The 26518-nt window shown below is 44.1% G+C and overlaps 1 pseudogene; it reads left to right on the plus strand.

The window, feature by feature from the left end:
- The first annotated feature begins 19040 nt into the window (after window positions 1-19040).
- LOC148119464 (small ribosomal subunit protein uS2-like) lies at window positions 19041-26256 on the plus strand (annotated as a pseudogene).
- Window positions 26257-26518: the final 262 nt, after the last annotated feature.

Genomic DNA, 26518 nt, shown 5'->3' on the forward strand with positions numbered 1-26518 from the left:
AGCATGCTCTTGAGGGACATTTGAGTTCTCTGAAAAAGCCAGTAAGGAAGAGATGGGTGTGTACAGTGTGTGCAGGCAGGTGGAGACACAGTTGAAGACCTGAGCAGTGGTCCAGGACACCGGGGACCAGGAGTCTTTTAAGCCTGGCTTTCTATGAAGGCACAAAAGCTGGCGTGTCTTCACAGAGTGCCAATTCCGAGGTAGCTTTCTGTTAAGTTACAGAATAGAATACAGAATTCACCTTTCTCTTGAATTTTTGAGTCTATGTACCCCAGACTGGTCTCAAACTAGTGATGATTCTTCTGCCTCAACCTCTCTAGTATGCTGACACATGTAGTTTCTCTTTGTTTATTGAAAGTATTGATTATTAACGGATAAATAGGAAATACTGGCCAGGTGGTGGTGATGCACACCTTTAATCTCAACACTTCAGAGGCAGAGGCAGGTGAATCTCTTTAAGTTTGAGACCAGCCTGGTCTACAGAACAAGTTCTAGGACAGGCTCCAAAGCTACACAGGGAAACCCTGTCTCGAAAAAACCAAACCAAAGCAAAACAATTACAAAAAAAATGGAAATACTGAACCCGTGTTTGTCATAAAATTTAAGACAAACACATAAAACCACTTGGGAACCGGAATGCTTGCTTGACTCCTTATTGTGTGTACAGGCAGCTGCTTTGTACTGTTCTTTGCCTCTTGAGGTGTTCTCAGTCAAGCCCAAGCTAAGCTGTACCTCATTAAATATACCAACTTGACCTCGATCTCTTAGAGATCCATCAACCTCCCAAGAGCGAGTACTATAGACTGTGCTTCCATGTTCAGTTCATGTGTGCCTTCTCAACCCAGGAAACCACTTAACCTGCTTTGGCGCTTTCTTTTGTGTGTATGTGTAGTGGGGGTGTTCATTCAGAAACACGAATGTGAAGGTTGGGACAGTTTGAAGGAGTCTCTTCCCTTTTCTCCCTTGTGAATTCTAGGAATTGAATTTAGGTTGTTAGGGTAGCAAGTGCTTTTGCCTACTGAGCCATCTTATCAGCCCTTTTATGTACTTGTTTTTATTTGAATAGTTTGTTTTTATGTGCACGGGTGTTTGCTGCAATGTGTCTATTACCACTTGTGTGCTTGGTGCCTGTGGAGGCCAGCAGAGGGCACCAGGTCCCTTGAGATTGGAGTTACAGGCATTTGTGGGCTACTGGGAACTACATTTGTGGGTACTGGGAACTAAACCCAGGTCCTCTGCAAGAACAGTCAGTGCTCTTAACTACTGAGCTATCTTTCCAACCCAAAGATTTTTTATTTTTTTTTAGTTGTATGAGTGTTTTGTCTGCATGTAAGTCTGTACCATTTGCCTGTTTGATGCTCAAGGAGGCCAGAGAAGGCATCAGATTCCCTGGAACTGGCATTACACATGGTCCATATGGGTGCTGGGAACCAAACCCAAGTCCTCTGCAAAAGCAGTAAGTGCTCTTAAACTGTTAAGCCATCTTCCAGCTCCTATCAGCCCTTTTTAAAACCAGTTTTCTCATACATGTATATAAATAGGATACTTACTATTAAACTATTAGAATCTTGTATATCAGAATGTGTTTAATTGCTTTGTGTGTATGTGTATGTGTGCATGTTCAGGTTCACACAGTCAAGTTTGCTTATGTGGCAACAAGAGTGGACACCAGGTATCTTCCTCAGTCCCTTTCTCTGTAGTTTTTGAGATAAGTATATCTCACAGAATCTGGACCTTGCCGGTTTGGTTAGCCTGGCTGGACATCAGGCCCTAGAGGTAGATCCTCCTGTCTGTCACCCTGGTGCCCGGATTACAGGCACAGTGTCTTATCGTTATTTCTCGTGGGTGTGAGGTAGTGATCAGACTCGGTCTTCTTGCTTGCAGGACAAGAACTTCACCAACCTGAGTCCTCAGCTAGAGCAGCTGGTGGTCGGCACTCCCCCATGCCTCCTGCCCCTCTTGGTTAGTTTTCAGACAGGGTTTCCCTTTGCAGCCCTTGTACCTGGGATTTGTACAGAACCGGCTGACCTCCAGTTTAAAGAGGTAATTTCTGTACCTCTAACAGTCACTGGGGTTAATGATTTTCCTTCCATATCACAGGAAATGTTTATTAAGGGAAGGTTATACAATGATCTACTAAGAAATGAGTAAACCATAAAGCCAGCCTCAAGTTCACTGCAAGTTTTGAACTCCGTTTCTATTGTTAGCTTCCCAAAGAATCACAGGACGTGACCTAGGAGGAGATGATCTCTTACGCACGTTGTGGCTGTGAATGTTAGACTCGCAAGGCAGCAGGCAGCGGTGCAAGTGGGCTCAGAGAACAGCTTGTGAATGGTGGTTCTCTCCTGCTGTGTGGATCCCTGGAAATGAGCTCAGGTTGGGCTTGGTAGCAGGCACCTTTACCATCTGCCTCATTTCATCACCCGAGTTGTAGGAGGCCGCTTGTTCATTTCCCAGCTACCCAGACTCCCAAAATAACCACACAGAAACTGTATTCATTAAGTCACTACTTGCCCAATCACTATAGCATATTCTTAGCAAGCTCTTACATATTAAATTAACCCATTTCTATTATTTTATATTTTACCACAAGGCTTGTGGCCTACCAGCAAGGTTCTAGCTGGCAGGTCACAGCTTTCCCCTCTGGTGGCTACATGGCATCTCACTGACTCCGCCTTCTTTCTCCCAGCATTCAGTTTAGTTATCCCTGCCTATTTCTATTCTGCTAAGCCACTAGCCGAAATAGCTTCTTTATTAGCCAGTGGTATTCACAGTATACAGAGGGGAGTCCCACATCACACTTGGCCCTGTAAAGATTTAATCGCTATAGCTGAGTTTTTTGTTCGGGATTAGGTCTCAGTAGCCCAGGCAGGCCTTAAACTTACTGCACCTGTTTTAGCCTTCCAAGGCTGGGATGATGAGCTTGAAATCCTAGAAGTAACCCTTTTTATGCACCTGAGAGCTACGAGGGAGACTTCTTGTCCTGAAAGAACAAATTCAGTGTAGGATAAGTTATTATAATTGAAAACAATAAACCAGCATTTATTTTCAAATATATTTCATTAATATGCTAAGAATTTCGTATGGAATCACTGTTCTTTGTGCATCCTGGTTTGGGTACATCAGGGTATGGTTATGAAGATGCACACCACAGGAATGGATGCCTGGTGGCCACAGAGGCCAGAGGAAGGGACTGAGTACCTTGGAACTGGATTCACAGTAGCCTCCTTGTGTGGGTGCTGGGACTGGAACTCAGGTGTGCTGTGATGCTGAACCACTCCTAGCCCCCAAGTAGCTTCTTAAGTACTGCATTCAAGCTGGCGTGGTGGCACACACCTTTAGTCGCAGCACTTGGGAGGCAAAGGTAGGCAATCTCAGTTCAAGGCTAGCCTTGTCTACAGAGGGAGTTCCAAGATAGCCAGGACTATACAGAGAAATCACCTTGAAAAAAAAAAACAAAGCAAAACAAAACAAACAAAAAACCCACTAGAAAACTACATTTAAGGGAGCTGGAGAGATGGCTCAGAGGTTAAGAGCATTGCCTACTGTTCCAGAGGTCCTGAGTTCAATTCCCAGCAACCACATGGTGGCTCTCAACCATCTGTAATGAGGTCTGGTGCCCACTTCTGACCTTCAGGCATACACACAGACAGAATATTGTATACATAATAAATAAGTATTTTAAAAAAACAAAAAAAACCCTACATTTAAGCAGGGAGTAGTGACATTGGAGTCAGAGTCAGGTAGATCTCTAAGTCCAAGGCCAGCCTGTTCTGTGACTTGTGTTCCAGGCCAGCTAGGGCCACACAGTGATACCCTGCCTTTTTTTTTTTTTTTTTTTTTTTGAAATAGGCCTTGAACTGAAATCTGCCTGCCTCGACCTCCCAAGTGCTAGGTTTAAAGACGTGCTACAACACTCGACTGGTGCGGGAGAATTGTCTGTATTCTGTGAATCACGTTTTAAATAAACGCTGATTGGCCAGGCAGGAAGTATAGGTGGGTAAACTAGATAGGAAGTAGAACAGGAGAATGCTGGGACGGAGGAAGCCCATTCCTCGCAGTCCTGCCCAGACGACTGAAGAAGCAACATGTGAGCTGCCACGCTGAGAAAGGTACTGAGCCTTGTGGCTGACATAGATGGGCTAACATAAGTTATAAGAGCTAATAAGTAGCCTGAGCTAATGGACCAATCAGTTTTATAACTTATGGAAGTTTCTGTGTGATTTTCTTTGGGGCTTGCCGGTTGTGGGGTACTGGGCGGGACAGAAACCCCAACAAGCAGTCCCCTTCATGTTACACTCGATGACATCCTATCTTTGAGAAAAAATCTGTTTGACTGGAGAGATGGCTCAGTGAAAGTGTTGTGAGATAGCTACCATCGAACACGACTTGGACACGGTGTAAGCGAACAGAAAGTCTTTGATAGCAAGCTGGTGACCACACTGGGTGTTTGGAGTCCCAGTATAACCCCGAGCCTTCCTCAGGGAGAGCTTTGAAGAGCAAACACCGTGTCTTGGGTTGACACACTTTACTCAACAAGATCAATAAATAACAGAATAAAATAAAATAAATAAAAAATTTAAGCCCTAATTAAAAAAAAAGAATGTCTCAGTCTAATTGAAGAAAACAAAAGGCCAAATATGAATCCTAGTGCCAGGGCAGGGTAGTCCCAAGTTATATATCAAGGAGCTAGCATAGCTTTAGAGGGATAGAGGCAGACAAAGAGAGAAACTAGCAGACAGAATTGTAGTGCAAGGTATGAAGTAATGTGTCAGGACTGGGGTTCAACCAAGCACCCCTGTACTGTACAGGATGCTGGGAGTAAGGCTAACACACTGGGCTCATAGGGCATCTAGCATGACTGCAGGCACCTGCAGAGGAGGAAGAGCATTAAACTTCCAGCTTCGACTTGTTTTATAGATACGGCAGGCCAAAGTATGTGATGGAGTGGAGAAGGAATGGGATCCGGGGCTCATGGGATGGATTTGCACAAATCTAACTTCTTAGTCATAGAATAGCCTGAAAGCACCCGGCTTCCTGGTCCTTCAGGGAGGTTTTGGGCCATGGGTCTTGTCACCCTGGAGAAGAGCAAGGGACAAGGAAGAGACGACTTCTGGGTTGCTGCATGCGGTTTAGCGGTGCTGTCCTGTAAGATGTAGTTCCAGAAACAGTGAGCTTTGTTCTCGTCATGGGGCTTTAGAAGCCTCCGTAGCGTTTCCAGGTAGCACCTGGTGCTTGAATGGGAGGGCTGAGCAAAGGATGCACATGCAGTGTCCTTAGGCAAAGATGATGATTATGTGTTTGAGGTTGCCCAGTGACGGATGTGACTGAGAAGGGGGTATTGGGGTCCTGGAGTGTGGGAACTTTCCCTCTTTTCTTTTCCTCCCCCTCCTTTCTCTTTCAATCTTTCTTCCAAGGTGGTGTGTGTGTGTGTATTTTGCTGTGTTGCTCAGGCTGGCCCTGAACTCCTGACACTGAGCTAAGACCACAAGCACCAACCCAGCTCATGAAACTTGTAGTTTCTGAAGTGTTCCTGAACAGAAGTGTTGTGGAGAGGAGGAGAGAGTGTGTTGCACTCAACGAAGTTGAAAGGAGATGGAGATCTGAAGAGTGTTTAGACATCAGACATGGGGATACAGAGTGCAGAGTTTGCCCAGCTGGTTTTCAGTCTTGTTTTTTTGTATCAGGGTTTGTTTTTTTGTTTTTTTCAGTTCTTTATTCTTTATTTATTATGTATACACCATTCTGCCAGAAGAGGGCATCAGATCTCATCAGATCTCATTATAGATGGTTGTGAGCCACCATGTGGTTGCTGGGAATTGAACTCAGGACCTCTGGAAGAGCAGTTAGTGCTCTTAACCACTGAGCCATCTCTCCAGCCCTAGAATATTCTTTTCCACTGTGTGAATATATGTCACTGTGATTGGTTTAATAAAGAAGCTGAGTGGCCAATAGCTGGACAGGAAAATGTTAAGTGGAAGAGCCAAGCTAAGGAAGAAGGGTGGAGTCAGAGTTGTGAGCAGATGCAGAGAGAAGCAAGATGGGCATGCCATACTGAGCAAAGGTACCAAGTCACATGTCAAGAATAGATAAAAAAAATATGGGTTACCTGAGCTATTGGCTGGGCATTTATAGTTAATATTAAGACTTTGTGTTGGTTATTTGGGTACTGGAAGGTAGGAAAGAAAAGTCTGCCTACATATGGCATTTCAGTGTGAGGCTGGAATTTTTCACAAAAGACCTAAGAAAGTTTAAGAAAAAGATCCTAAACACACAAAACCCGGAATCAGATGCAGTTTCTTGATCACTGCCTTTTCTTGGGTAGACTTTTTGCTAGCAGTAAACAGGCATGGCTCCTTTAAGAGGCAGCTTGCTGGGTTGGTGATAGTGGCAAACGCAGGCACAGAATTTTTAAGAGGCCCTGCCCTGAACACTCAGCTGGGGTTTATGAGCAGCAGGTGGTGCACTGCTCAGTGGCAGCATGGATCCAGCCACTTCCCGGAGCGGGCGGTAAACATGGCTCCCATTGCTACATCCACCATGGTGCTGGTGCTATTCAGTAAGCTAAACTGCACAGGTGGCAGCTGACACAACAATTTAAGATTGGCCTCATGTGATCAAAGAACAGTACAGATGCTCAGTAAAGACAGATTCCGGGTTGGGGAGGGGACCTCTAAATGGGTTACAGTGTGTTTAAAAATATACATAGGTTTGGTAGAGAGAAGAGAAAGAGTATATACAGTCATAGCTTAAAAAATATAGTTTTCAAGTAATAAAGTAAAGTCCTTTAGTAGGGAATAGTGTAAGATAAAAAAAAAAGTTGTGTCAAGATGGAAAATACAAGGGGCTGGAGAGACGGCTCAGTGGTTAAGAGCACTGACTGCTCTTCCGAAGGTCATGAGTTCAATTCCCAGCACCCACATGGTGGCTCACAACCATCTGTAATGAGATCTGGTGCCCCTTTCTGGCCTGTAGGCAGACATGCAGGCAGAACACTGTATATATAATAAATAAATCTTAAAAAATGATGGAAAATGCAGAGTGTGGATCCTGTGTGTTATTGGTTGTCTTTAAATTTTTAGACTGCTGATGAAGGAGCGATAGCTGCTAGGAGATGTTGGGTTATAAAAGCCGCCAGGTCAAATCAACATATATGTATTTTAAAAATTATCTTGACTTCGAATTGGAAAACAGAAGATATGTTGTTTTGAGGGAGAGTTTATGCTTTTATTCCCACAGAGAACTAAAGGCTATGGATTCATTCAAGGTTTAAGATGATCAGACTTTATCAAGGAAGATCCCTGAAAATCCTGACTACAAACACAAAGAAATAAACCTAGAAGAACTACAAGGCATGTGACATATATTTTACCTGATCAAACATAAAACAAAAAATCATCTTTAATTGATTTGTGCACACCACACATTTCATACTTGTAATGTATGTTACCTTTACAAGTTTATGTATTTTCAGAACAAGGGGACCAGACACCAATGGAAATGGATGGTCCAGGTAATCCAGCATCTCAAAATGATGCGGTTACAGTCTCTCTACATTCTGCATCCAAAACAGCTTCAAGACTACTGGCTGAGATGATCCAGACTCACAGACTACTCCAGTCAAGACTTAATTGTTACACCAATTATCTCAAGGTTCCCCCAAATATAATAGTGCCCCCAGATAACAGGAAGTATTCTAGGGAATGACACCCACATTTCCAAAATATTGATTATAGATGGTTATTATCTTTTAAGGAGTATTGGTTACAAATTGTTATTGGTCATAGAAAAAAGCTAAGCAAAGGAATTAAATTCAAAGATCTCTTTCTGGAAGAAAAAATGTATATAATATAGAAATGATGAGGTTATATTATTGAGTCTACTTTAATTCAAGAAACAACTATTAATCTCAAAAATACTTTACATTGGTATTGATTCTGGTTTATTGGTACAAATTTAAAGTTATTTTTACTATACTATATGCATGTTTCTACTTTTTGGGATATTGTGCCTATGTAAGTCATTTAAAAACGTATAATTAAGAAATATAGATTAAGCTGGGTGGTGGTGGTGCACACCTTTAATTTCAGCACTTGGAAGACAGAAGCAGGAGGATCTCTGTGAGTTCAAGGGCAGCTTGGTCTACAAAGCAAGTTCCAGGACAGGCTTCAAAGCTACACAGAGAAACCCTTTCTCAAAAAAACAAACAAAAAAGAAAAAAAATGAAAAGAAAAAGGAAAAGAAAGAAATACAGATTAATAATCATTTATAATGGTCAAACTTACAGTCATCTGTGGTATGTTTTCTAGGTTAAACAGATAGATAGATGGTCTTCAAACACCTGATGAATATGGCGTTTAATATGTTTAGTAACCTAAGCCTTTTCCTGACAATGAGACACATCTGCTCCCGACTGCACTGATGTACTTCAGAGAAGACAATGGGCATTGAAGAAACTCTATGTATTTTGTTTTCTTTATGTCAAAAGCTAGCCATTTGGGCAAAGAAATGTCCTTGTCTCAATTGCTGACAGTATAGTGTCCAAACTAGATTAGCAGGAAGCAAAAGAGAATGACTACCAGACTGCCCAGACAAGGGATGACAGTCCTTCAGAATTCTCTGCTTCTCAAAAATGTCTGTCAGATATGTTAGGCCTGCAGGCAAAACATGGATTCTCCAATGTCACAGAAGAACCTAGGGTGACTGTCAAGGCAGCCAGAAGTCCCTGTCATTAGGTAACATTTCACCCTTCTGGGATCTTTGATGGAGTTGAAGATTAGATAGTCATAAAGTTTTCCTTAATGATCCACAGGCATTGGATGTTCACACCACAGGCATTCAGTGTCCACACCACAGGCACTCGGTGTCCACACCACAGGCATTCAGTTCACAGCAGAGGCTTTCAGTATTCACACCACAGGCATTCAATTCACACCATAGGCCTTCAGGACTCTCTGAGCTTCTAGGAGAGGCTTCAGTAACTGGAGGGCTTCAGAAACTGTAGGTACAAATTGGGCATCCTATTCCAAATATTTAAAAGATTCATTCTTGGGGGGAGAGATGGCTCAGCAGTTAAGAGTACTGTCTGCTCTTCCAGAGGTCCTGAGATCAATTCCCAGCAAACGTATGATGGCTCACAACCATCTGTAAAGAGATATGGTGCCCTCTTCTGGCCTGCAGGTAGAACACAGTGTACATAATAAATAAATAAATCTTATAAAAAAAAAGATTCATTCTTATATTTCTGTTGTTCTAGAACCACTTCTGGTGCCAAAATTTATATTTGTGAGTCAGGGTTCTCTAGAGGAACAGAACTTATAGAAAGAATACACACGCATACATGCATATAAACATGTATGTGTGTGTGTATGAAGGGGATTGGTTAGAATGCCTTTCAGGTTGTGGTCCAGCTAATCCAACAATGGCTGTCTACCAATAGGAGGTCCAAGAATCCATCAGTTATTCAGTTCATGAGCCTGGATGTCTCAGCTTGGGTCAGTAAATTCTGGATACTGTGAGACTGACCACCAAGACTCTTCCCACAGTCATATCCTGCTCAACTCTGCCCGCAGACACTTGGGCATTTAGTGAATGTCCTTATGGATGGTGGTTCAACATGGGTTTGTTTGCCTTGGGTTTGTTTAATCTCTCCCCCCCATGCATGGTGACCTTGTGGACCAGCTGCTGGGCTCACAACGCCCATTCTGAACCACCTCAGTCTCCAGCCACCAGCTCTTCCCATCCCTCTACTTACCTGAGGTTAGAAGAACTTGAGACCTGAGCTAAAATGGTCTTTGTAGACAACGGGATGCCATGTTCTTGGCTTGCTGGCTCTCCAAATTCTTTTCTTTAAAAAAAGATTTACTCTTATCGTGTGTGTGTGTGTGTGTGTGTGTGTGTGTGTATCTGTGTGTGCGTATGTCATGTGTGTGGATGCCCAGAGAGGCCAGAAGAGGGTGTGTGATCCCCTGGAGCTGCAGTTACAGGCAACTGTGAGCTGCCTGACAGGGGTGCAGACAACCAAACTCTGGTTCTCTGGAAGAGCAGGGAGTGCTCTTAACCTCTGGGCCATCTCTGCAGCCCACTCCCCCACTCCAAGCTTTCTTTCTTTTTAAATACTATGTGTCTTTGCCTACTGTATGTCTGTCACCATGTGTGTGCCCAAGCACAGCAAAGCCAGAAGAGTGTGTTGCATCCCCTGGGTTGCAGTTACAGACAGTTGTTAGTTGTCACATGTGTGCTGAGAAGCAAACCCTCGTCTCCTGGAGGAGCAGCCAGAGCTCTTAAACACTGAGCCATCTCTCCAGTCCTGCCCCAAGCTTTCTCAATAGGAGCAATGACCTTCAGGAAACAGGCAGAGTTAAAATATTCCATTTTCCGCAGGGTTTTACTGCCACTCACAGAACCACTTTAGCACTCTGAGGAGTGGGCACAGGAGGACACAGTTCTCCCATAACCATGGGGCCACCTGTCCCCTTCTGAGTCCCTCCCCTGCTAAGAAGCCAGAGTCAGTGCCCAGAGGAAAACAAACTATGTATCCATTAATTCTGACCCTGTGTTCTGCCAACATCACACCTTCAAATGTTCTTGAACCTCAGAACAGGCTTTGGAAGGGTTGGGAGAAACTCCACACCCAACCATGACAGCTTTTTCAGACCCAGGTACCTACCTGATTTGATAACATATATCCCCCTAATGCCTCCTGAATCAAACAAATCAAAGTTGAGATTAGAGATGAGAAGATTCCTGTCAAGGGTATGTGTGCCTGGGGCTAGAGAGATGGCTCGGCCGTTAAAAGTACTTGTTGCTCTTGCAGCATTGAGGAATATTCCTTTACAATGTGTGAATATATGTCACCCTGATTGATTTAATAAAGAAGCTGACTGGCCAATAGTTGAACAGAATACGTTTAGCCAGAACAGCCAAGCTGAGAATCCTGGGGGAAGAGGGGCAGAGTCTGAGGTGTCTGAGGAGATGCAAAGAGAAGCAAGATGGGCTTGCCACACTGAGAAAAGGTACCAAACCACATGGCAAAGCATACATAAGAAATATGGGTTAATTTAAATGTCAAAGGTAGGTGGTAACAAGCCTGAGGTATTGACAAAGCATTTATAATTCATACTAAGTCTCTGTGTTGGTTATTTGGGAACTGGTGGGTAGAAAAGAAATATCCATTTACATATGGTATCCCAGTGGGACTGGAATTTCCACATAAGACCTAACAAAACTTTTTTTTTTTAAGATTTATTTATATTTTTTATGTATACATTGTTCTGTCTGCATGTGTGCCTTTGGCCAGAAGAGGGCACCAGATCTCATTATAGATGCTTGTGAACCACCATGTTGTTGCTGGGAATTTAACTCAGGACCTCTAGAAGAACAGTCAGTGCTCTTAACCTCTGAGCCAGCATTCCAGCCCCCTAACAAAGCTTTTTTTAAAAAAAAATGATTTCCTGGGCAGTGGTGGTGCTGGGAGGAAGAGGCAGGTGGATCTCTGTCAGTTCAAGGTCAACCTGGTCTACAAAGAGGGTTCCAGGACAGCCAGGGCTGTTACACAGATAAACCCTGTCTCAAAACAAAAAACAAACAAACAAAAAAACCAAAAAGACCAAAAACAAACAAACAAGCAAACAAGCAAACAAACAAACAAACAAACAAAAAGACTCAGCACACAAAACCAGAATCTATCAAATTCGGCTTCTTGGATAGGCTCCGTTTGTTTGCTAGTAGCGAATAGGTGTGGATCCTTTAAGAGGCGGCTTCTTGGCTCAGTGCTAGTGGCAAAAAATGGACATAGCTCTTACAGGAAACCCTGCTACTGAACACTTCAGTGAGGTTTGTGAGCTGTGGGAGGCACACTACTTGGTGGACCCCAAAAGTCCCCAGAGTTGGGGCCTTTACCAGCTCGTACCCCCACCATGAGGCTAAGCTCTCAGACAATCAAGTGGGGTGGAGCCAGCTGCCAAAGCAGAGCAGAGGTCCTAATCACGCCCCTCAGCAGTTTAAAGGCTCATGCAGTCAGAAAAAGTTAGATATGCCGGAAAGACAGATTCGGATGGAAAAAAGCCCTCTAAATTGGTTACAGTGTGTTTATAAATGTACAAAGGCGTGGGAGAGAAAAGATAAAGGATATAATCAGATATAAAAAAGAAATATGTAGTTTTAGAATAATAAAGTTCTTAAAAAGGGAGTAAAGTGATGTAAAATAAGAATCCACATAAAGATGGAAAACAGAGCTGTAGCGATGGCTCAGAAGTTAAGAGCATTGCCTGTTCTTCCAAAGGTCCTGAGTTCAATTCCCAGCAACCACATGGTGGCTCACAACCATCTCATAATGGGGTCTGGTGCCTTCTTCTGGCCTGCAGGCATACACGCAGACAGAATATTGTATACATAATAAATAAATAAATAAATATTTTTTAAAAAAGAAGTTGATACTGATTTCTGTATTAAAAAAAGATGGAAAACACACAGAGAATCTGGATCCTATATATTTTTTTTTTCAAGACAAGGTTTCTCTGTAGATTTGGTGCCTGTCCTGGAACTAGCTCTTGTAGACAAGGCTGGCCTCGAACTCACAGAGAACTGCCTGCCTATGCCTCCCGAGTGCTGGGATTAAAGGTGTGCGCCATCACCGCTTGGCTTATCTTTGAATTTTTTTTACTGCTGAAGAAGGAGCAATAGTTGCTAAGAGACATTGGGTTATAAATGCTGCTGTATTACACCAACATATATATCTTAAAAATGTCTTGACTTCAAAATGGAAGTCAAAATAATGTTACTTTGGAGAAGAGATTATGCTTTTATTTCCACATGAAATTTGAGGCTGTGGATTTGTTGAAGGTTAAAGATGAACAGGTTTGATCAAGGAAGACCTCTGGAAATCCTGGTTATAGACATAAAGAAATAAAGCTAAAAAGCTCCTAGGCACATAATGTATATTTTACCTGCTCAAACAAAACAAAATATTACCCTTGGCCGACTTGTGTACAATGCATAGTGTATACTTGTGTTACTACAGATGTTACCTTTAAAAGTTTATGTATTTTCAGAACAAGAGATCAGACACCAATAAAAATGGATGGTCCAGGTGATCTAACATTCAGAACAGCTTCAAGGCTACTGGCTGACACGATCTAATCTCACAGACTACTCTAGCCAAGATTTAACCATTATCCTGATTTTCTCAAGGTTTCCCTAAATATCACCAGTGTCCTTAATCAGCAGAGGTGGCGTAGATAACAACAGCCACATTCCCAAAAGATGGGTTATGGATGTTCATTATCATTTAAGGGAAGTTGCTTACAATTATTATAGGTAATGGTCAGGGAAAAGGCTGAACAAAGGAGATTAGATTCTGGGATCTCATTCTGAAAAGGGAAAGAGAGATTTAGAAATGATAGGATGCAAAGGTAGATTATTAAATTTACTTTTAAATCAAAAAAGCAACAACCTATCTTAAATATTTTATATTGGTATAGATTTTTGTATGTTGATATAAATTTAAAGTTAATTCTGTTATACTGCATGTATATTTCTACCCTTGTTTGGGGTACTATGTTTATGCAGCTCCTTTTGAAGAACCGAAGTTCCTCCATTTTGTCCTCCACCTCCATCCTGTGTCATGTGTAAGCTATTTCCCATAAAACATTCCAGTCCTCAGAAAATGGCTAGGGGCAAAATTAGCAGAGCAGTCATCTGGTACATACAGATAACCACAGAACGTCCCCACCCGAAGCTCAGCCGATAAGAAAACTTGACAAGCAACAGTCAAGGTTCAAAAATAAAATCTCAGAAAAGTCCCTAGACACAAGCCAATCAGGATTGAACCCATCACCCCACACTTTGCTAATGTAACTTTTCTGGGTTTTGCCTTTAAATAATGTCCTCTAGAAGGGCAGGGTACCTGCTCTTGCTGCTGCTGCAACAGTTGCTTTGACAAGGTCCCTGCTGGCTTGTATTGTGCACACAATAAACCTTGCTTTTGCATTTTGGTTAGTTGGTCTCTATGGTGGTCTTTTGGGGTTCCCATGGACTGGGCACATCAATTTAAAAATGTAATATATAATTAAAAAATACAAATTAATAGTCATCTATAATAGTAAAACATAGTCATATCAGGTATGTTTTCAAGGTCATAGACAGAAACATTAAGATAGATAGATGGTCTTCAAACACTTCAAAGACCTATAGAATGTGGTATTAAATGTTTAATAGCCTAAGACTTTTCATGATAGTGAGACATGTCTGCTTCTGGCAGAACCAATTAACTTCAGAGAACATAATGGGCATTGAAAAAACTCTGTTATGGAAAGCCTTGTGGATACAACAGACTCACTCAACCTTTTGAATCACTTTAATAGATTTCTGTTTCTTTTCCTTTTCTTTCTTTCTTTTTTATTTTTAAGACAGGGTTTCTCTGTCTGACAGCCCTGGCTGTCCTGCAGCTAGCTCTGTAGACCAGGCTGGCCTCTAATTCACAGAGCTCTGCCTATCTCTGCCTCCTGAGTGCTGGGATTAATGGGGTGCCACCACCATCCAGGTACTTTAATAGATTTCCTGTTTTGGCAAGTGTTACTCTTGCTGGCAGTAGTAACCTTATTGGCTTTAAAATGTGTCTTGGCTTAATTACACAAGATTGTAAAACAGAAAGAAAGAAAGAGAAGAGGCTGTGTTTGCTGTGAGGCTACATAACTTTCAGCATGGACAGAAGGGAAGAACCCCGCAGAGCTGCAGCTGGCTTGGTTTTGGAGTGTTGGTGCCTAGCCTTAACCTGCCCTTTGTTTTCAACACCTTCTGTCTGAAATATGTAAGTCAAGTCTGAGAGTTTCCCAAAGGCACAAAGCCTATGCAAAACTTAGTTGAGAAAAATATGGCAAACCATGATATTCCTTAATCGAGAATTTGCATTTGGCATTGTCCCTTTGAGAGACTTAGAGAAGAAGATGTTTTAGGATATGGAAATAAACTTGCTAAAGGTATAAATTTGGTAACAATAAAAAGTCCTGGGCTAAAGGAGAGTGTCTCAGCCTGGGAGAGGCGGAGTCCCACTGGAGTTGAAAAAGCTAGATCCATCCTTGAGGTACCCTGTGTCTTCTGTGGACCTGTGTGACTCCACAGCCCCTCTACAACATTTGGCGTGCCAATGTTGTGGAGCTGGAGAAGTGCACTCTCGGGGTAAGAGGACTCCAGGATTGGCAGGGTCATGGGACACTTCCCACCTCAGGGACAGCAATATGTGCAGTTATTAAAATGCTGTTAAAAGGAAACGGAGTGAAAGGGAAGGAGAAGCAGCTACAGAGCGTTTGATGTTAATTAAACGACATTGGCATTGGTTTCAGGCAGCTCCTCATGTTCAGTTAAAACTGACGGCGTGGAAGCAAGTGCTGAGAGCTTTGAGTAGAGCTCATCAGAAAGGAGAGCCCATATGATTAAAAATCTGGTCTTTATGCAATTTAATTTCAAGTGTCTGGATCCGCTGCTGAGTGAGGAGTCACTTAGAGCTCCATCTGAGGTAGAACAGGGGAGCAAAAGGGAGCACGTGCCGGCTGGAAAGTGTCATCAGCAGAGGAGACCACTCCTTCTCAGGTAGGTCTGAGAGGGCTGCAGGGCTAACTGCGCGCTTAAGAACACAAGAAAGAACAAAAAAGGAAAAAGAAACTTCTCAGTAGAGAGAAGGGAAAGAAAGGAAATAAAAAAGGAAATCTTCCCAATAGAGAAGAGGGATGGAAAGGAAAGAAAAGGAAATTTCTTGATGGAAAAGGGAGAAATGTTTAATCAAGAAAAAAGGATTTTTCTGGTAAAAAGGGGGAAATATTTAATTACAGTCTAAATATGAAAAGGCCCAGTAAAAGAAAAATAAGGAAAGAGAAAAACCTATTCCCATTAGAAATAGAGGGAAAAAAAGAAAAGTCTCTTTCTGATATAAGAGATTTATAATAGCTAAAACTCAGGTCTCTCTCTGCCTGTGTTATGCCCAGATCTGTGAAGTTCCCCCAAAACCAGTATGGAGACTGAGTCCTGGATGTAAAAGCAAAGAGCCTTTATTTTATACAAGTTTGCAAACTCAATCTTTCCATGTGTCTAATGTATTAGAATAAATGGAGAGCCCTGAGCTTAGTTAGAGTTGGCTTTTTATAGTAGTAAAGGTGGGGGTGAGTGAAATTAACTGGTGTGAATGAGAAGGAAACACAGAACACGCAACAAACCCACTTAGGAGTTTATTAGAGGGAGCGTGCACAGGCCTGGGAAGTCAGTGTGCAGAGAGAGAGAGGAAGATGGCACACACCTAGTGCATGCTCACAGGGGGTAGACGTGGCTACATCATACGCAGATGACAGGGCTCACGCATGTGCACAAGGGCTTAGTTGAGTCATACGTGGATGATGCAACCATGCATGTGTCCAAGGGCTTAGCTGAGTCATACGTGGATCACATGGGGCCCTTTAACATTCCTGGGGGCTTCTACCTGTGGGTTTGTCTGTACCTGCATGACCCCTAGAACACGGAAGTATAAGCCTTACGTGGCTGAAATCATTACAGTCCACCCTTATGTTTATTATAAAAATTTGGGGAGTTTGGGGTCTTTAATGAGTGAGAATGGGGCATCATCTCTTGTGACTGCTTCCTGCTGATTTTGTGGACATCAGAGAGTTGAGATGCTTGACATCCTGGGGTGGCTGATCACTGTTGTGTTTTTTCCAGGCTCTGTGGAACTGGCTGGCTGGCAGCTTGGACCTCACAGAAAGGCAGAAAATTATGTATGGAAAAATTTTAAATTCTGGTGATTAAGGGAGGAGAGTCCCAAGATGGAAGATAGAGGGTTTTTTTTTGGAGGGTGGAGGAGGGAATTTCCTAGGGGTTCCCGAGACCAGGAATGATAAGGGAAGAATTAAATGATACTTATTCTGGGTGAGTCTGGTCCGTTTAGGTCGGTCCAATTAGCTCCCTGGAGCTTATGAAGAAAATGTTTGAAAAGAAATAAATTTTAGACATATTAAAAGCTTATAATTATGATGGTATAGTGTTGGAATAGAAGACAGTGGGGAGGAGGGAGGAAAAGAAGGGGTGGGTTGGGGGCCGGAGAGATGGCTCAGTGGTTAAGAGCATTGCCTGCTCTTCCAAAGGTCCTGAGTTCAATTCCCGGCAACCACATGGTGGCTCACAACCATCTCTAATGGGGTCTGGTGCCCTCTTCTGGCCTGCAGACATACACGCAGACGAAGATTGTATACATAATAAATAAATAAATAAATAAATAAATAAATAAATATTAAAAGAGAAAAAGGAAAAAAAAAGAAGAGGGGATTATTGAAAAGGGGGAATTATTAGATCCCTTAATGTTTTACTTGAAGCAAATCTTAAGGCACTTGTTCTTAACATCATGGTATTACCTTAACATCCAGGAGACACTGCTGCAGTCGGTGATAAACCTGTTATGTTAAAGTCTGTTTTGTGAGTTTTTGGAGTTTGGGGCTGTGCATTTATCCAAACTCTTTATTGTTTCTTACCACCTGGGCTTTTGACAGTCCCTGTACCTTCAGCTCTATGTTTAATGATGGTCCTTGTGATAACAGCTGAGTGGTTAACTGGAATGATGTTGGAGATACAGAAAAGTTGGTAAAGCAGATAGGAGAAGAGGAAGAGGAAGAGGATATGGAGTTTTTTGGAACAGGAGAGTTGAGTATGGTGATGAGACTTTTATTTTTCTGGAACTGGAGAAAGAGTGGCTGATCTTGGTGCCCCCTGGAACTTAAGGGAGCAAGGCCTTGTTTGAGTCACTGAGGGAGTATCGTGGGCTGGACGAGTAAAAGGTTTAAGGTGGGACAGGTGAATCCAATGAGGAAGTCCCTTGAGCTTGGTAGCTGTGGGAGTTACAAGAATTACTTTAAAGAGGCCCTGCCATTAGGGGAAAGGGGTGAGGGGCATTGTTCTGGGGGAGGGAATAGTTTCTGATCTCCTATTTTAACCGGCAGTGGGCATAAATTAGCACATGGTTGAGGTAATGAATAGTCGGTAAAATCCCATAATAGGGAGCGGAGATGGGTAACAGCAGAGTAAGCAGATGATCGGGAAGGGGAGAGGTTTTGGGTAAGAGGCCGGGGGTTAAAACCGGCCACCCATACATGAGTTCAAAGGGTGAGATGAAAAGGCGACCTTTGGGGAGAGCCCTAAGCCTGAGAAGGGCCAGAGGCAAGAGTTTTACCCAGTCGAGGTGAAGCTCCTGTGACATCTTAATAAGAACATTTAAGGAACAGTTATTTCTTTCTGCCTTTCCTGAAGACTGAGGGTGGTATGGGATATGAAAATGCCAGGGAATGTTAAGAGCCTTGGACAAAGTTTGAGAAATCTGGGAGGTAAACTCTGGGCCATTATCTGACAGAAGAAAGGTTGGATTCCAAACTGGGGGATAAATTTCTCAGAGAAAAACATGGGAAACTGTCTGGACCCTCTTGTTAGTGGTGGAAAACGCTTCAATCCACCCAGACATGGTGTCCACCAAAACCAGGAGATATTTAACTCATCTGACTGTGGGCATATGAGTAAAATCAAGCTGCCAGTCAGTTCCTGGAGGGGAGCCTCTGGCCTGGTGAGTGGGAAAAGGGAAGCTACGATATTTGGTCTTGGGATCTGACTTTTGACAGATTTTACAAGAGGCAGTGATAGCTTTTAAGAACTCTAAGTCCTCAGGGGTGGGTTGGAGGTGAGCTTTGACAAAACGAAATAGAGCTTTGCTATTAGGATGAAAGAGCTGATGTAGGTAGGACAGAATTTGCTGGGTGTCAGGGGGTGTCTGCGAGAATGTGAGCTGTACTGTATGAACCCCCTGAGGTGATTGAGGTAGGTTGGGCTCTGGAAGGCTGCTGTTCTAGCTGCTTGGTCAGCCCAGTTATTTCCCTTGGAAATAATGGAGCTGTTGGTCTGGTGAGATCAACAATGAATAATTCTTGTAGCTTTGGGGAGATGGGGGGCTTTTTAACAAGTCCATAATGGATTAAGTAAAATGCTGCAGGTCCCCAAGCAGCCGGTCCCAGGCAGGGATGGCGCAGTTCCCAAGTGGGCCATGAGGGGCAGCGAGTCCCATGAGGAGAGTCAGACAGATGGGCATGCCACAGACCATGCAGCAGGTTTCCAAAGGCAGGGAGCCATGTGGTAAGCGAGAGACAGAGACATGGATAGGCACGCCATGCAGAGTGAAGCTGGATATTTATTTAGTGGGTTATGGAAGGGAAGGGGAGGGGAGAAGGGGGAAGAGCAGAGAGAAATAGAGAGAGAGAGACAGGGAGAGGGGTAAGGGGAGAAGTGGGAAGAATGTAGCAAGGCAGGGGAGAGACGGAAAAGGGAAGGGACTCAGGCTGGAAGCTGAAGATCAGCTTGCCTGGTGGAGGGGTGGGGGTGGGGAGAAGGGAGTGGGTGTGGCTTGCCTCTTAAAGGAACAGAGCAGGCCATTACAGTGATGAATTTCTAAGGTTCAGGACCCCTGATTGGCTGACATTTGTCTAGGGGTATCCTGGTGAATGTGTGCTGACAGGTGATCCTATCTACAATGGTTGGAACGTTAGGAATTTCCTTTGGATGGTCTGTTCCTGGGTGGTGTCTGGGTGGTCTCAATCTTTCTTGGAACCAGGTATTGCCTCAGGTGAACTACTGAGACTCAGGCCTCTCTCGAGCTTGTCCTGACTGGGTCCTACACCGGCAGATGATAATGGTCGAAAGAACTTCCTTTAGGTGCTCTGTTCCTGTCAAGCTTATCATGGTTGGGTCCTACGCCTGTCAGCCCTTGCAGAGACCACCTGCACAGAGCGGCACCTGAATCACAAAGAATCACCAGGTGGACCTCGCTGCTGCAGCCTGAACAAGCACAGTAAACCCAGAGCTTGGAATTTTGTAGTCTGTTTGCTTAACTTTGATTTCAATGATTTTTATTTTTTCCCTCAGAGCAGGAATAACTCAGTATTAAAGGTCCCTTTTTGGGAAATGTCTTTTGTTTTTCCCTAATCATGAGAATAACTCATTGTTATTGTCCCTTCATAGGAGACAGAGGGAGTTTATGGATATTTTGCCTGTGTGCAAGTTGGGTCCCCTGGAACTGAGGCCACAAACGGTTATGAGTTACCATGTGGTGTAGGCAGATGTTTCTTTCCTGCCTGCCAGTTCTCAAATAGCAAACACGGAGACTTAATATGAATTAAAAATCATTAGTCAATAGCACATACTTGTTACTAGCTAACTCCTACTTTTAAACATGCCCATATGTCTTAACTATGCTTTGCCATGCGGCTTGGTACCTTTTCTCAGTATGGCACATCCATTTGCTTCTCTCTGCCCCAGAAATAGGTGCCCTTTTCACAACTGATCTCTTCTAATCTGTACCTTTTGTGGCCGAATTCTCTGTTTATTCAATTTAAAATCCTAAATAACTAAGAGAATCTCCTGTTTGTATTTTTTCAGGAGAAATTTGCAATGCCCAACAGGGTAGAATTTTCTGTACCACATTAAGTATTTTTTTCTAAGGTGTCCGTATCAGAAGCAACCAATAAAGTATCATCCACATCATGATATACAATATATTGAAGAAATTATTTACATATCAATTCCAGTGTTGATTTACAAAATATTGGCATAAGGTTGGGCTACCTAACTTTTTCTTGTGGGAGGACATTCCAGTGATATCTCCCTGGCTGGGCATTGTTTACAGCAGAAACTGTAAAAGCACATTTTTCTCTATCTTGTTCTTGTAAAGGAACAGTAAACAGCAACCCTGCAAATCAGAAACTACACTAGGCCAATCTTTAGGTAATAAAGAAGGTAAAGGAATTCCAGGCCACAAAGATCCCATAGGTTGAATTATCTTATTAATAGCTCTCAAATCAGCCAACATTCTCTATTTTCAGATCTTTTTTTTATTACAAATACAGGAGAATTCCAAGGTTAGTATTTTCCTCACTGTGCTTAGCATCTACCTATTTTAGACCAGTTGCTCAAGCACCTGTAATTTTTCTTTAGTTAAGGGCCACTGCTCCACCAATACAGGCTTTCTAGTCAGCATTTTAATCCAGCCTTGGTGTGAGGGTCTGTGCCTAGTTCTATTGGAACTCGTTGTGCCATGCTTGGTCGATATCCCTGGGAGCCTGCTCTTTTCTGAAAGGAAACAGAGGAGGAGTGGATCTGGGGGAGAGGGGAAGATGGGGGAAGGGACTGGGAGGAGAGGAGGAGGGAAAACTGTAGACAGAATGTAATATATGAAAGAAGAATAAGTAAATAAGTTTAGAGAGAGATTGCTGGCAGTGGTTGCCCGCACCTGTAATCCAGCACTCAGGACGCAGAGGCAGGTGGATCACTGTGTTTAAGGCCAGTCTGGTCTACAGAGTTCCAGGACAGCTGGGGCTACACAGAGAAACCTTGTCTTGAAAAACCAAAAGGGCTTTCCACACTGCCCCAGGACGGGTCCATACGGTTTGTTCTTGATTCCCGGTGTAACTTAAAGGGAAACTTAACACAATATCCGGAGCCCTTGATGCCCTGCAGAGGAAGGAGGAGGATGTCCTCAAATTCCACGCTGCAGGAACCTACTTAGGAGGCACCAACCTCGACTTTCATGTGGAGCAGTTCATCTACAAAAGGAAAAGCGACGGCATCTACATCATCAATCTGAAGAGGACCTGGGAGAAGCTGCGGCTTGCAGTTCGGGCTATTGTTGCCATTGAGAACCCTGCTGATGTCAGCGTCACCTCCTCCAGGAACACTGGGCAGCGAGCAGTGCTGAAGTTCGCTGCCGCCACTGGAGCCACTCCGATGATCGCTGGCCATTTCACCCCAGGGACCTTCACTAACCAGATCCAGGCAGCCTTCAGGGAGCCACGGCTTCTAGTGGTGACGATCCCGGGTCTGACCACCAGCCCCTCACAGAGGCGTCTTACGTGAACCTGCCCACCATTGCCCCGTGTAACACAGACGCACCTTTGCGCTACGTGGACATCGTCATCCCGTACAACAACAAGGGAGCTCACTCAGTGGGTCTGACGTGGTGGATGCTGGCCTGGGAAGTACTCTTCATGCGTGGCACTATCTCCCGTGCTCACCCATGGGAGGTTATGCCTGATCTTTACTTCTACAGAGACCCAGAGGAGATTGAGAAGGAAGAACAGGCTGCTGCTGAGAAGGCTGTGACTAAGGAGGAATTTCAGGGCTCCCAAGTTCACTGCTGCTCAGCCAGAGGTGGCTGACTGGTCTGAGGTGTGCAGGTGCCCTCGGTACCCACCCAGCAGTTCCCTACTGAAGACTGGAGTGCCCAGCCAGCCACTGAGGATTGGTCAGCAGCTCCCACAGAGCAGGCCACCGAGTGGGTTGGAGCCACCACTGAGTGGTCCCAAGCTCCTCTGCAGACACCTGAGCAAAGGGGAAAAGGGTGGGAGGAAAATAAAGTTCCTACAAGCTGTCAAAAAAAAAAAAAAAAAAAGGAAAAGAAAAACAAAGGGGAGAGGGAGGGAAGGGAGGGAGAGAGGAAGGGGAAGGGAACAGATTATATAATTATTTCAGCGGAAGCAGAAGTAAACTGTAATAATATTTAATAACCATTTATGAGCCGATTATTTAAAGAGTAGTGCACTGGGGGGGCTGGAGAGGCGGCCCCTTGGCTTAGAGCAGTCTTCTTGCAGGGGACTTGGGTTTGGTTCCCAACACCCACGTGGTGATGACAGTCATGTGTGACTCCAGCTCAGGAGCTGTGATCTGGTGCCCTCTGCTGGGGTGTTTGTACACCCAGGGAAGGTGTACTCTTGTGATGGGTGTAATAAAATGTTGAGCCAAGGAATAGCTAGGCAGGAGGTATAGGCAAGAATTCAGGGCAGAGAGAGGGAGGAAGGAGGAGATGATCGCAGGCCCGTGAAAGAGGCCACGGAGACAAGGAAAGGAAACAGAAGGCGGAAGACGGAAGAGAAGTAATGCCATGTGATGGAATGTAGATTAATACGAATGGGTTACTTTGAATTATAAGAGCTAGTTGGGTACAAGCCTAAGATAAAAGCCTAGCTTTCATAATTAATAAGAAGTCTCTGTCTTTATTTGGGAGATGGCTGGTGGGACAGAAAAAGACTCGTTACTGCCCCCTTGAGCACCAAGGACACAAGGGTTACATAAACATTCATATGGGCAAAATACCCATACACACAAAATAAAAATAAGCTTAAAAAATCACTTTAAGGGGCTGGAGAGATGGCTCAGTGGTTAAGAGCATTGCCTGCTCTTCCAAAGGTCCTGAGTTCAATTCCCAACAACCACATGGTGGCTCACAACCATCTGTAATGAGGTCTGTAGACCTCATGTAGACAGAATATATACAGAATGTTGTATACAAAATAAACAAATAAATATTTAAAAAAATCATTTTAATTAGTAGAACACATGCTTAGCATACACAAAACTTGGGGTTCAAGATGAGGAGTCCCCAAAATATGCATAGTTAATATGACTGCTCACAAGGAAAAATCCTAAAAGATGTCATGCGTACATTAAAACTAATGGAATAGCTAGCGTGGTGGCACCCACCTTTAATTCTAGCACCAGGGAGGCAAAGGAAAATTAGTCTTTGTGAATTCCAGCCAACCTGGTCTAGGACAGTCAGAGTTACATAATAGAGAGACTATGTCTCAAAAAAAAAAAAAGACAGTGAAATATGGAATACTATTCAGAAAAACATACAATACTGAGGAATAAAATGATTATGAGAAGTAAATACTTAAGCCTATGTTAAAATAAAAGAAATCACAAATACAGATTAGAAAACATCTTAAAACACACACACCTATGAGTTCTCCAGATAAGGGTTTTTAATCAGGTTTAAAGTACCCAGCATGAATTCACCCCTGTGGAGCAGGCCTCAAATCCAATCAAAGAGCGGCTGGTTAACCCCAGACCAGCCACATCACTATAGTGCCTGTGGGCACATCTTGACAGACAGCTTGGTACTGCAGCTATGACATTCACCACTGGACGTGTCCACCGATGAGTCTTCTCCCCCAGGAGGGACTTGCATGGCACCTTTTGACTACAAAAGTTAGCCACTAGGAAAGAAATTTCCAGGCCGGTTCCAACTTGGTTTCTCTATGTCCTGCAACGAAAGTGAGACACAACACTACAGGTCCCCCTGCCTCTACCTCCAGAGTTCTGAGGTCACAAGCATGCACCACCATACTGTTTGGGTAGTGCTGAGGATCAAAGCCAGGACTCTGGACCTGCCAGCCAAGGAGTCTATCACCTGAGCTACACCCTCCACTTGTACCCCACCCATGCTGAAGGGGTCAGAGTACTGAGTATTGAACCAAGTACTCATAATTGACTTTACTACTCAGCTATACTCCCCCCGACCCCGATATGGGGGGTCTCACTATGCAGCCCTGGCTGGCCTGGAACTCACTATGTAGAACAGGCCAGCCTCAAACTCCCAGAGATCTGCTTGCCTCTGACTTCCAGGTGCCAGGATTGCAGGCGTGTGCCACCACACCTGGGTACCATATTTTAATTAAACTTTGTTCATTGTTATAACTATAGTTGTGAGAAACAAGATAGCAGCAGGGTCCCCTTTATACGCTTCCTTAGTAGCAACACCCGCAGAGTTCTAGTACAATACTACGGCCAGGACGCAGATATTGATACCGAACATTTCCGTCACCACCGAGGTCCCCAGGTGCCAGGCTCCTGTTCTCCCCTCCACCACATCCTCTTAACTCCTGGCACCAACCAGTTAGCTTATCCCTACGAGGCTGTCAATTCAGGAATGTTCTGTACATGGTCATGCACTGTGTAACCTTTGACAATTGGCTTTTGTCACTGGGCTTGGTTTCCTGTAGACTCCCTCAGGTTGTTGTGAGCATCAAGAGTTCTGTTTGCTGCTGAGTAGTAAATGTATGGTGATGTGGATTGCTACAGCTTGTTTAACCATTCATTAGCTTCAAGGGCTTCTTTGTTTGTTTCCTTTCCAGTTTTTTCCTATTCCAAATAAAACTCATAAGCATCTCTGCACAGAATTTTGTATGCGCTGGTCTCAGTTTTACACGTGGTCCCGAGGCTAAGATGGTATTTATGGCTGCCTTTTTGTGTCTTACTCCTTCACTTTGTTAATCACCCACATTTATAGTGTTTGTTACATGCTGGGCCCTGTCCTAAGGCCTTTACGGGCACCATTTCATTCTCACAATTACTATGTCAGGTTTGCGTTACTGTCTTCCCCACAGAGCAGATGTGGGAATCGCGATGAGAGGCACGCAGCCAGCACGCATGAGCGTTCGGCTTTGAGCCGGGGTTACCACCTCACCTCTGCTACACAGCCAGATCCAGTTGGCCCAGGCTCTTTCCTATGGAGGATCCTGGAGGATCTACACTTGTAGCTGTTTGTTTCTGCGGCTGTGGCTTCTGTTAACTTTAACTACTGGACACAGTGGTCCAAGGTGCCCTGAGCGTTGCCCTGCACAGTATCCGCCCTCCGCTCTGACCCCGTTATGTAATGGCAACACTATTTCCTCAAAATCTTAAGTCCCTGAATTTAGCATCTGTTCCCCTTTCTACCTGGTAATCCAATGGCTTAAAGAGCTCACAAAGCCAGGCAGCTGTCCCACTGAGGCACTGATACGAAGCCAGTCTTTTTGGAGTGCTGGTCTAGTCTGCTTTCTATTGCTGTGATAAACACCATGGCCAGAAGCAACTTGGGAAGGTTCAAGTCAGAACGTGGTCCATCACTGAGGAAAGCCAAGGCCAGAGCTCAAGCAGGGCCAGAGTGTGGAGAGAGGAACTCAAGCAGAGCCCATGGGGGAATGCTGCTCTCCAGACTCACATTCGGCTAACCTATTCCTCCCAGGATCACTTGCCCAAGGGCGGAACTGCCCGCAGTGATCTGGGCCTTTCCACATCAGTCATTGCGAAGAAAAGGCCCACAGGCCCATATGATGAAGGCATTTCCTCAGGTGAGGCTCCCTCTTCCCCGATGACTCTAGTTTGTGCTGACTTGACCAAGAAAACTGCCCATGGCAGTTACCAGCCTGTAAGCCAGTAGGCTCCTGAGTCACGGAGCACGAACCAGGCTGTCATAAATGTAGTAATAGGAGGCTCCACTCCAGCCTCCCCTCCTCCATCTGAGGGCCTGACCTCATCACCATCCTCATAGAAGGATCGTTGGTTCAGGCCCTGTGTTCTGTTGCAGGCACTCCTCGGAAGATTTGCCATAACCGGGGTTCTACAAGGCCAGCCTCTTCTGAGTCTTGAATCCACCCTATGGATCTTCACAGAATAGTTACGATGTACCCCAGAGCCAAAACAACTGGGTTTGAAAATTGGGCATCACTATTCACTTAGCTACCATTGCCTTTGGACAGTTTACGAAAGCCTGTCTGTGACTCAAGTCCGCATCTGAAATGCAGCATATAGCTCTGACTGTGAGCACAGAAGAATCCACATTGCAGAGTGCTCTGTGCGCTGGACTTCTGTCCTGGCTGGTTTGTTTGTCAACCTGACACAAGCTAGAGTT

Source organism: Myodes glareolus, chromosome 17 (assembly GCF_982192425.1).
Source record: "Myodes glareolus chromosome 17, mMyoGla1.1, whole genome shotgun sequence".
Lineage (NCBI taxonomy): Eukaryota > Metazoa > Chordata > Mammalia > Rodentia > Cricetidae > Myodes > Myodes glareolus.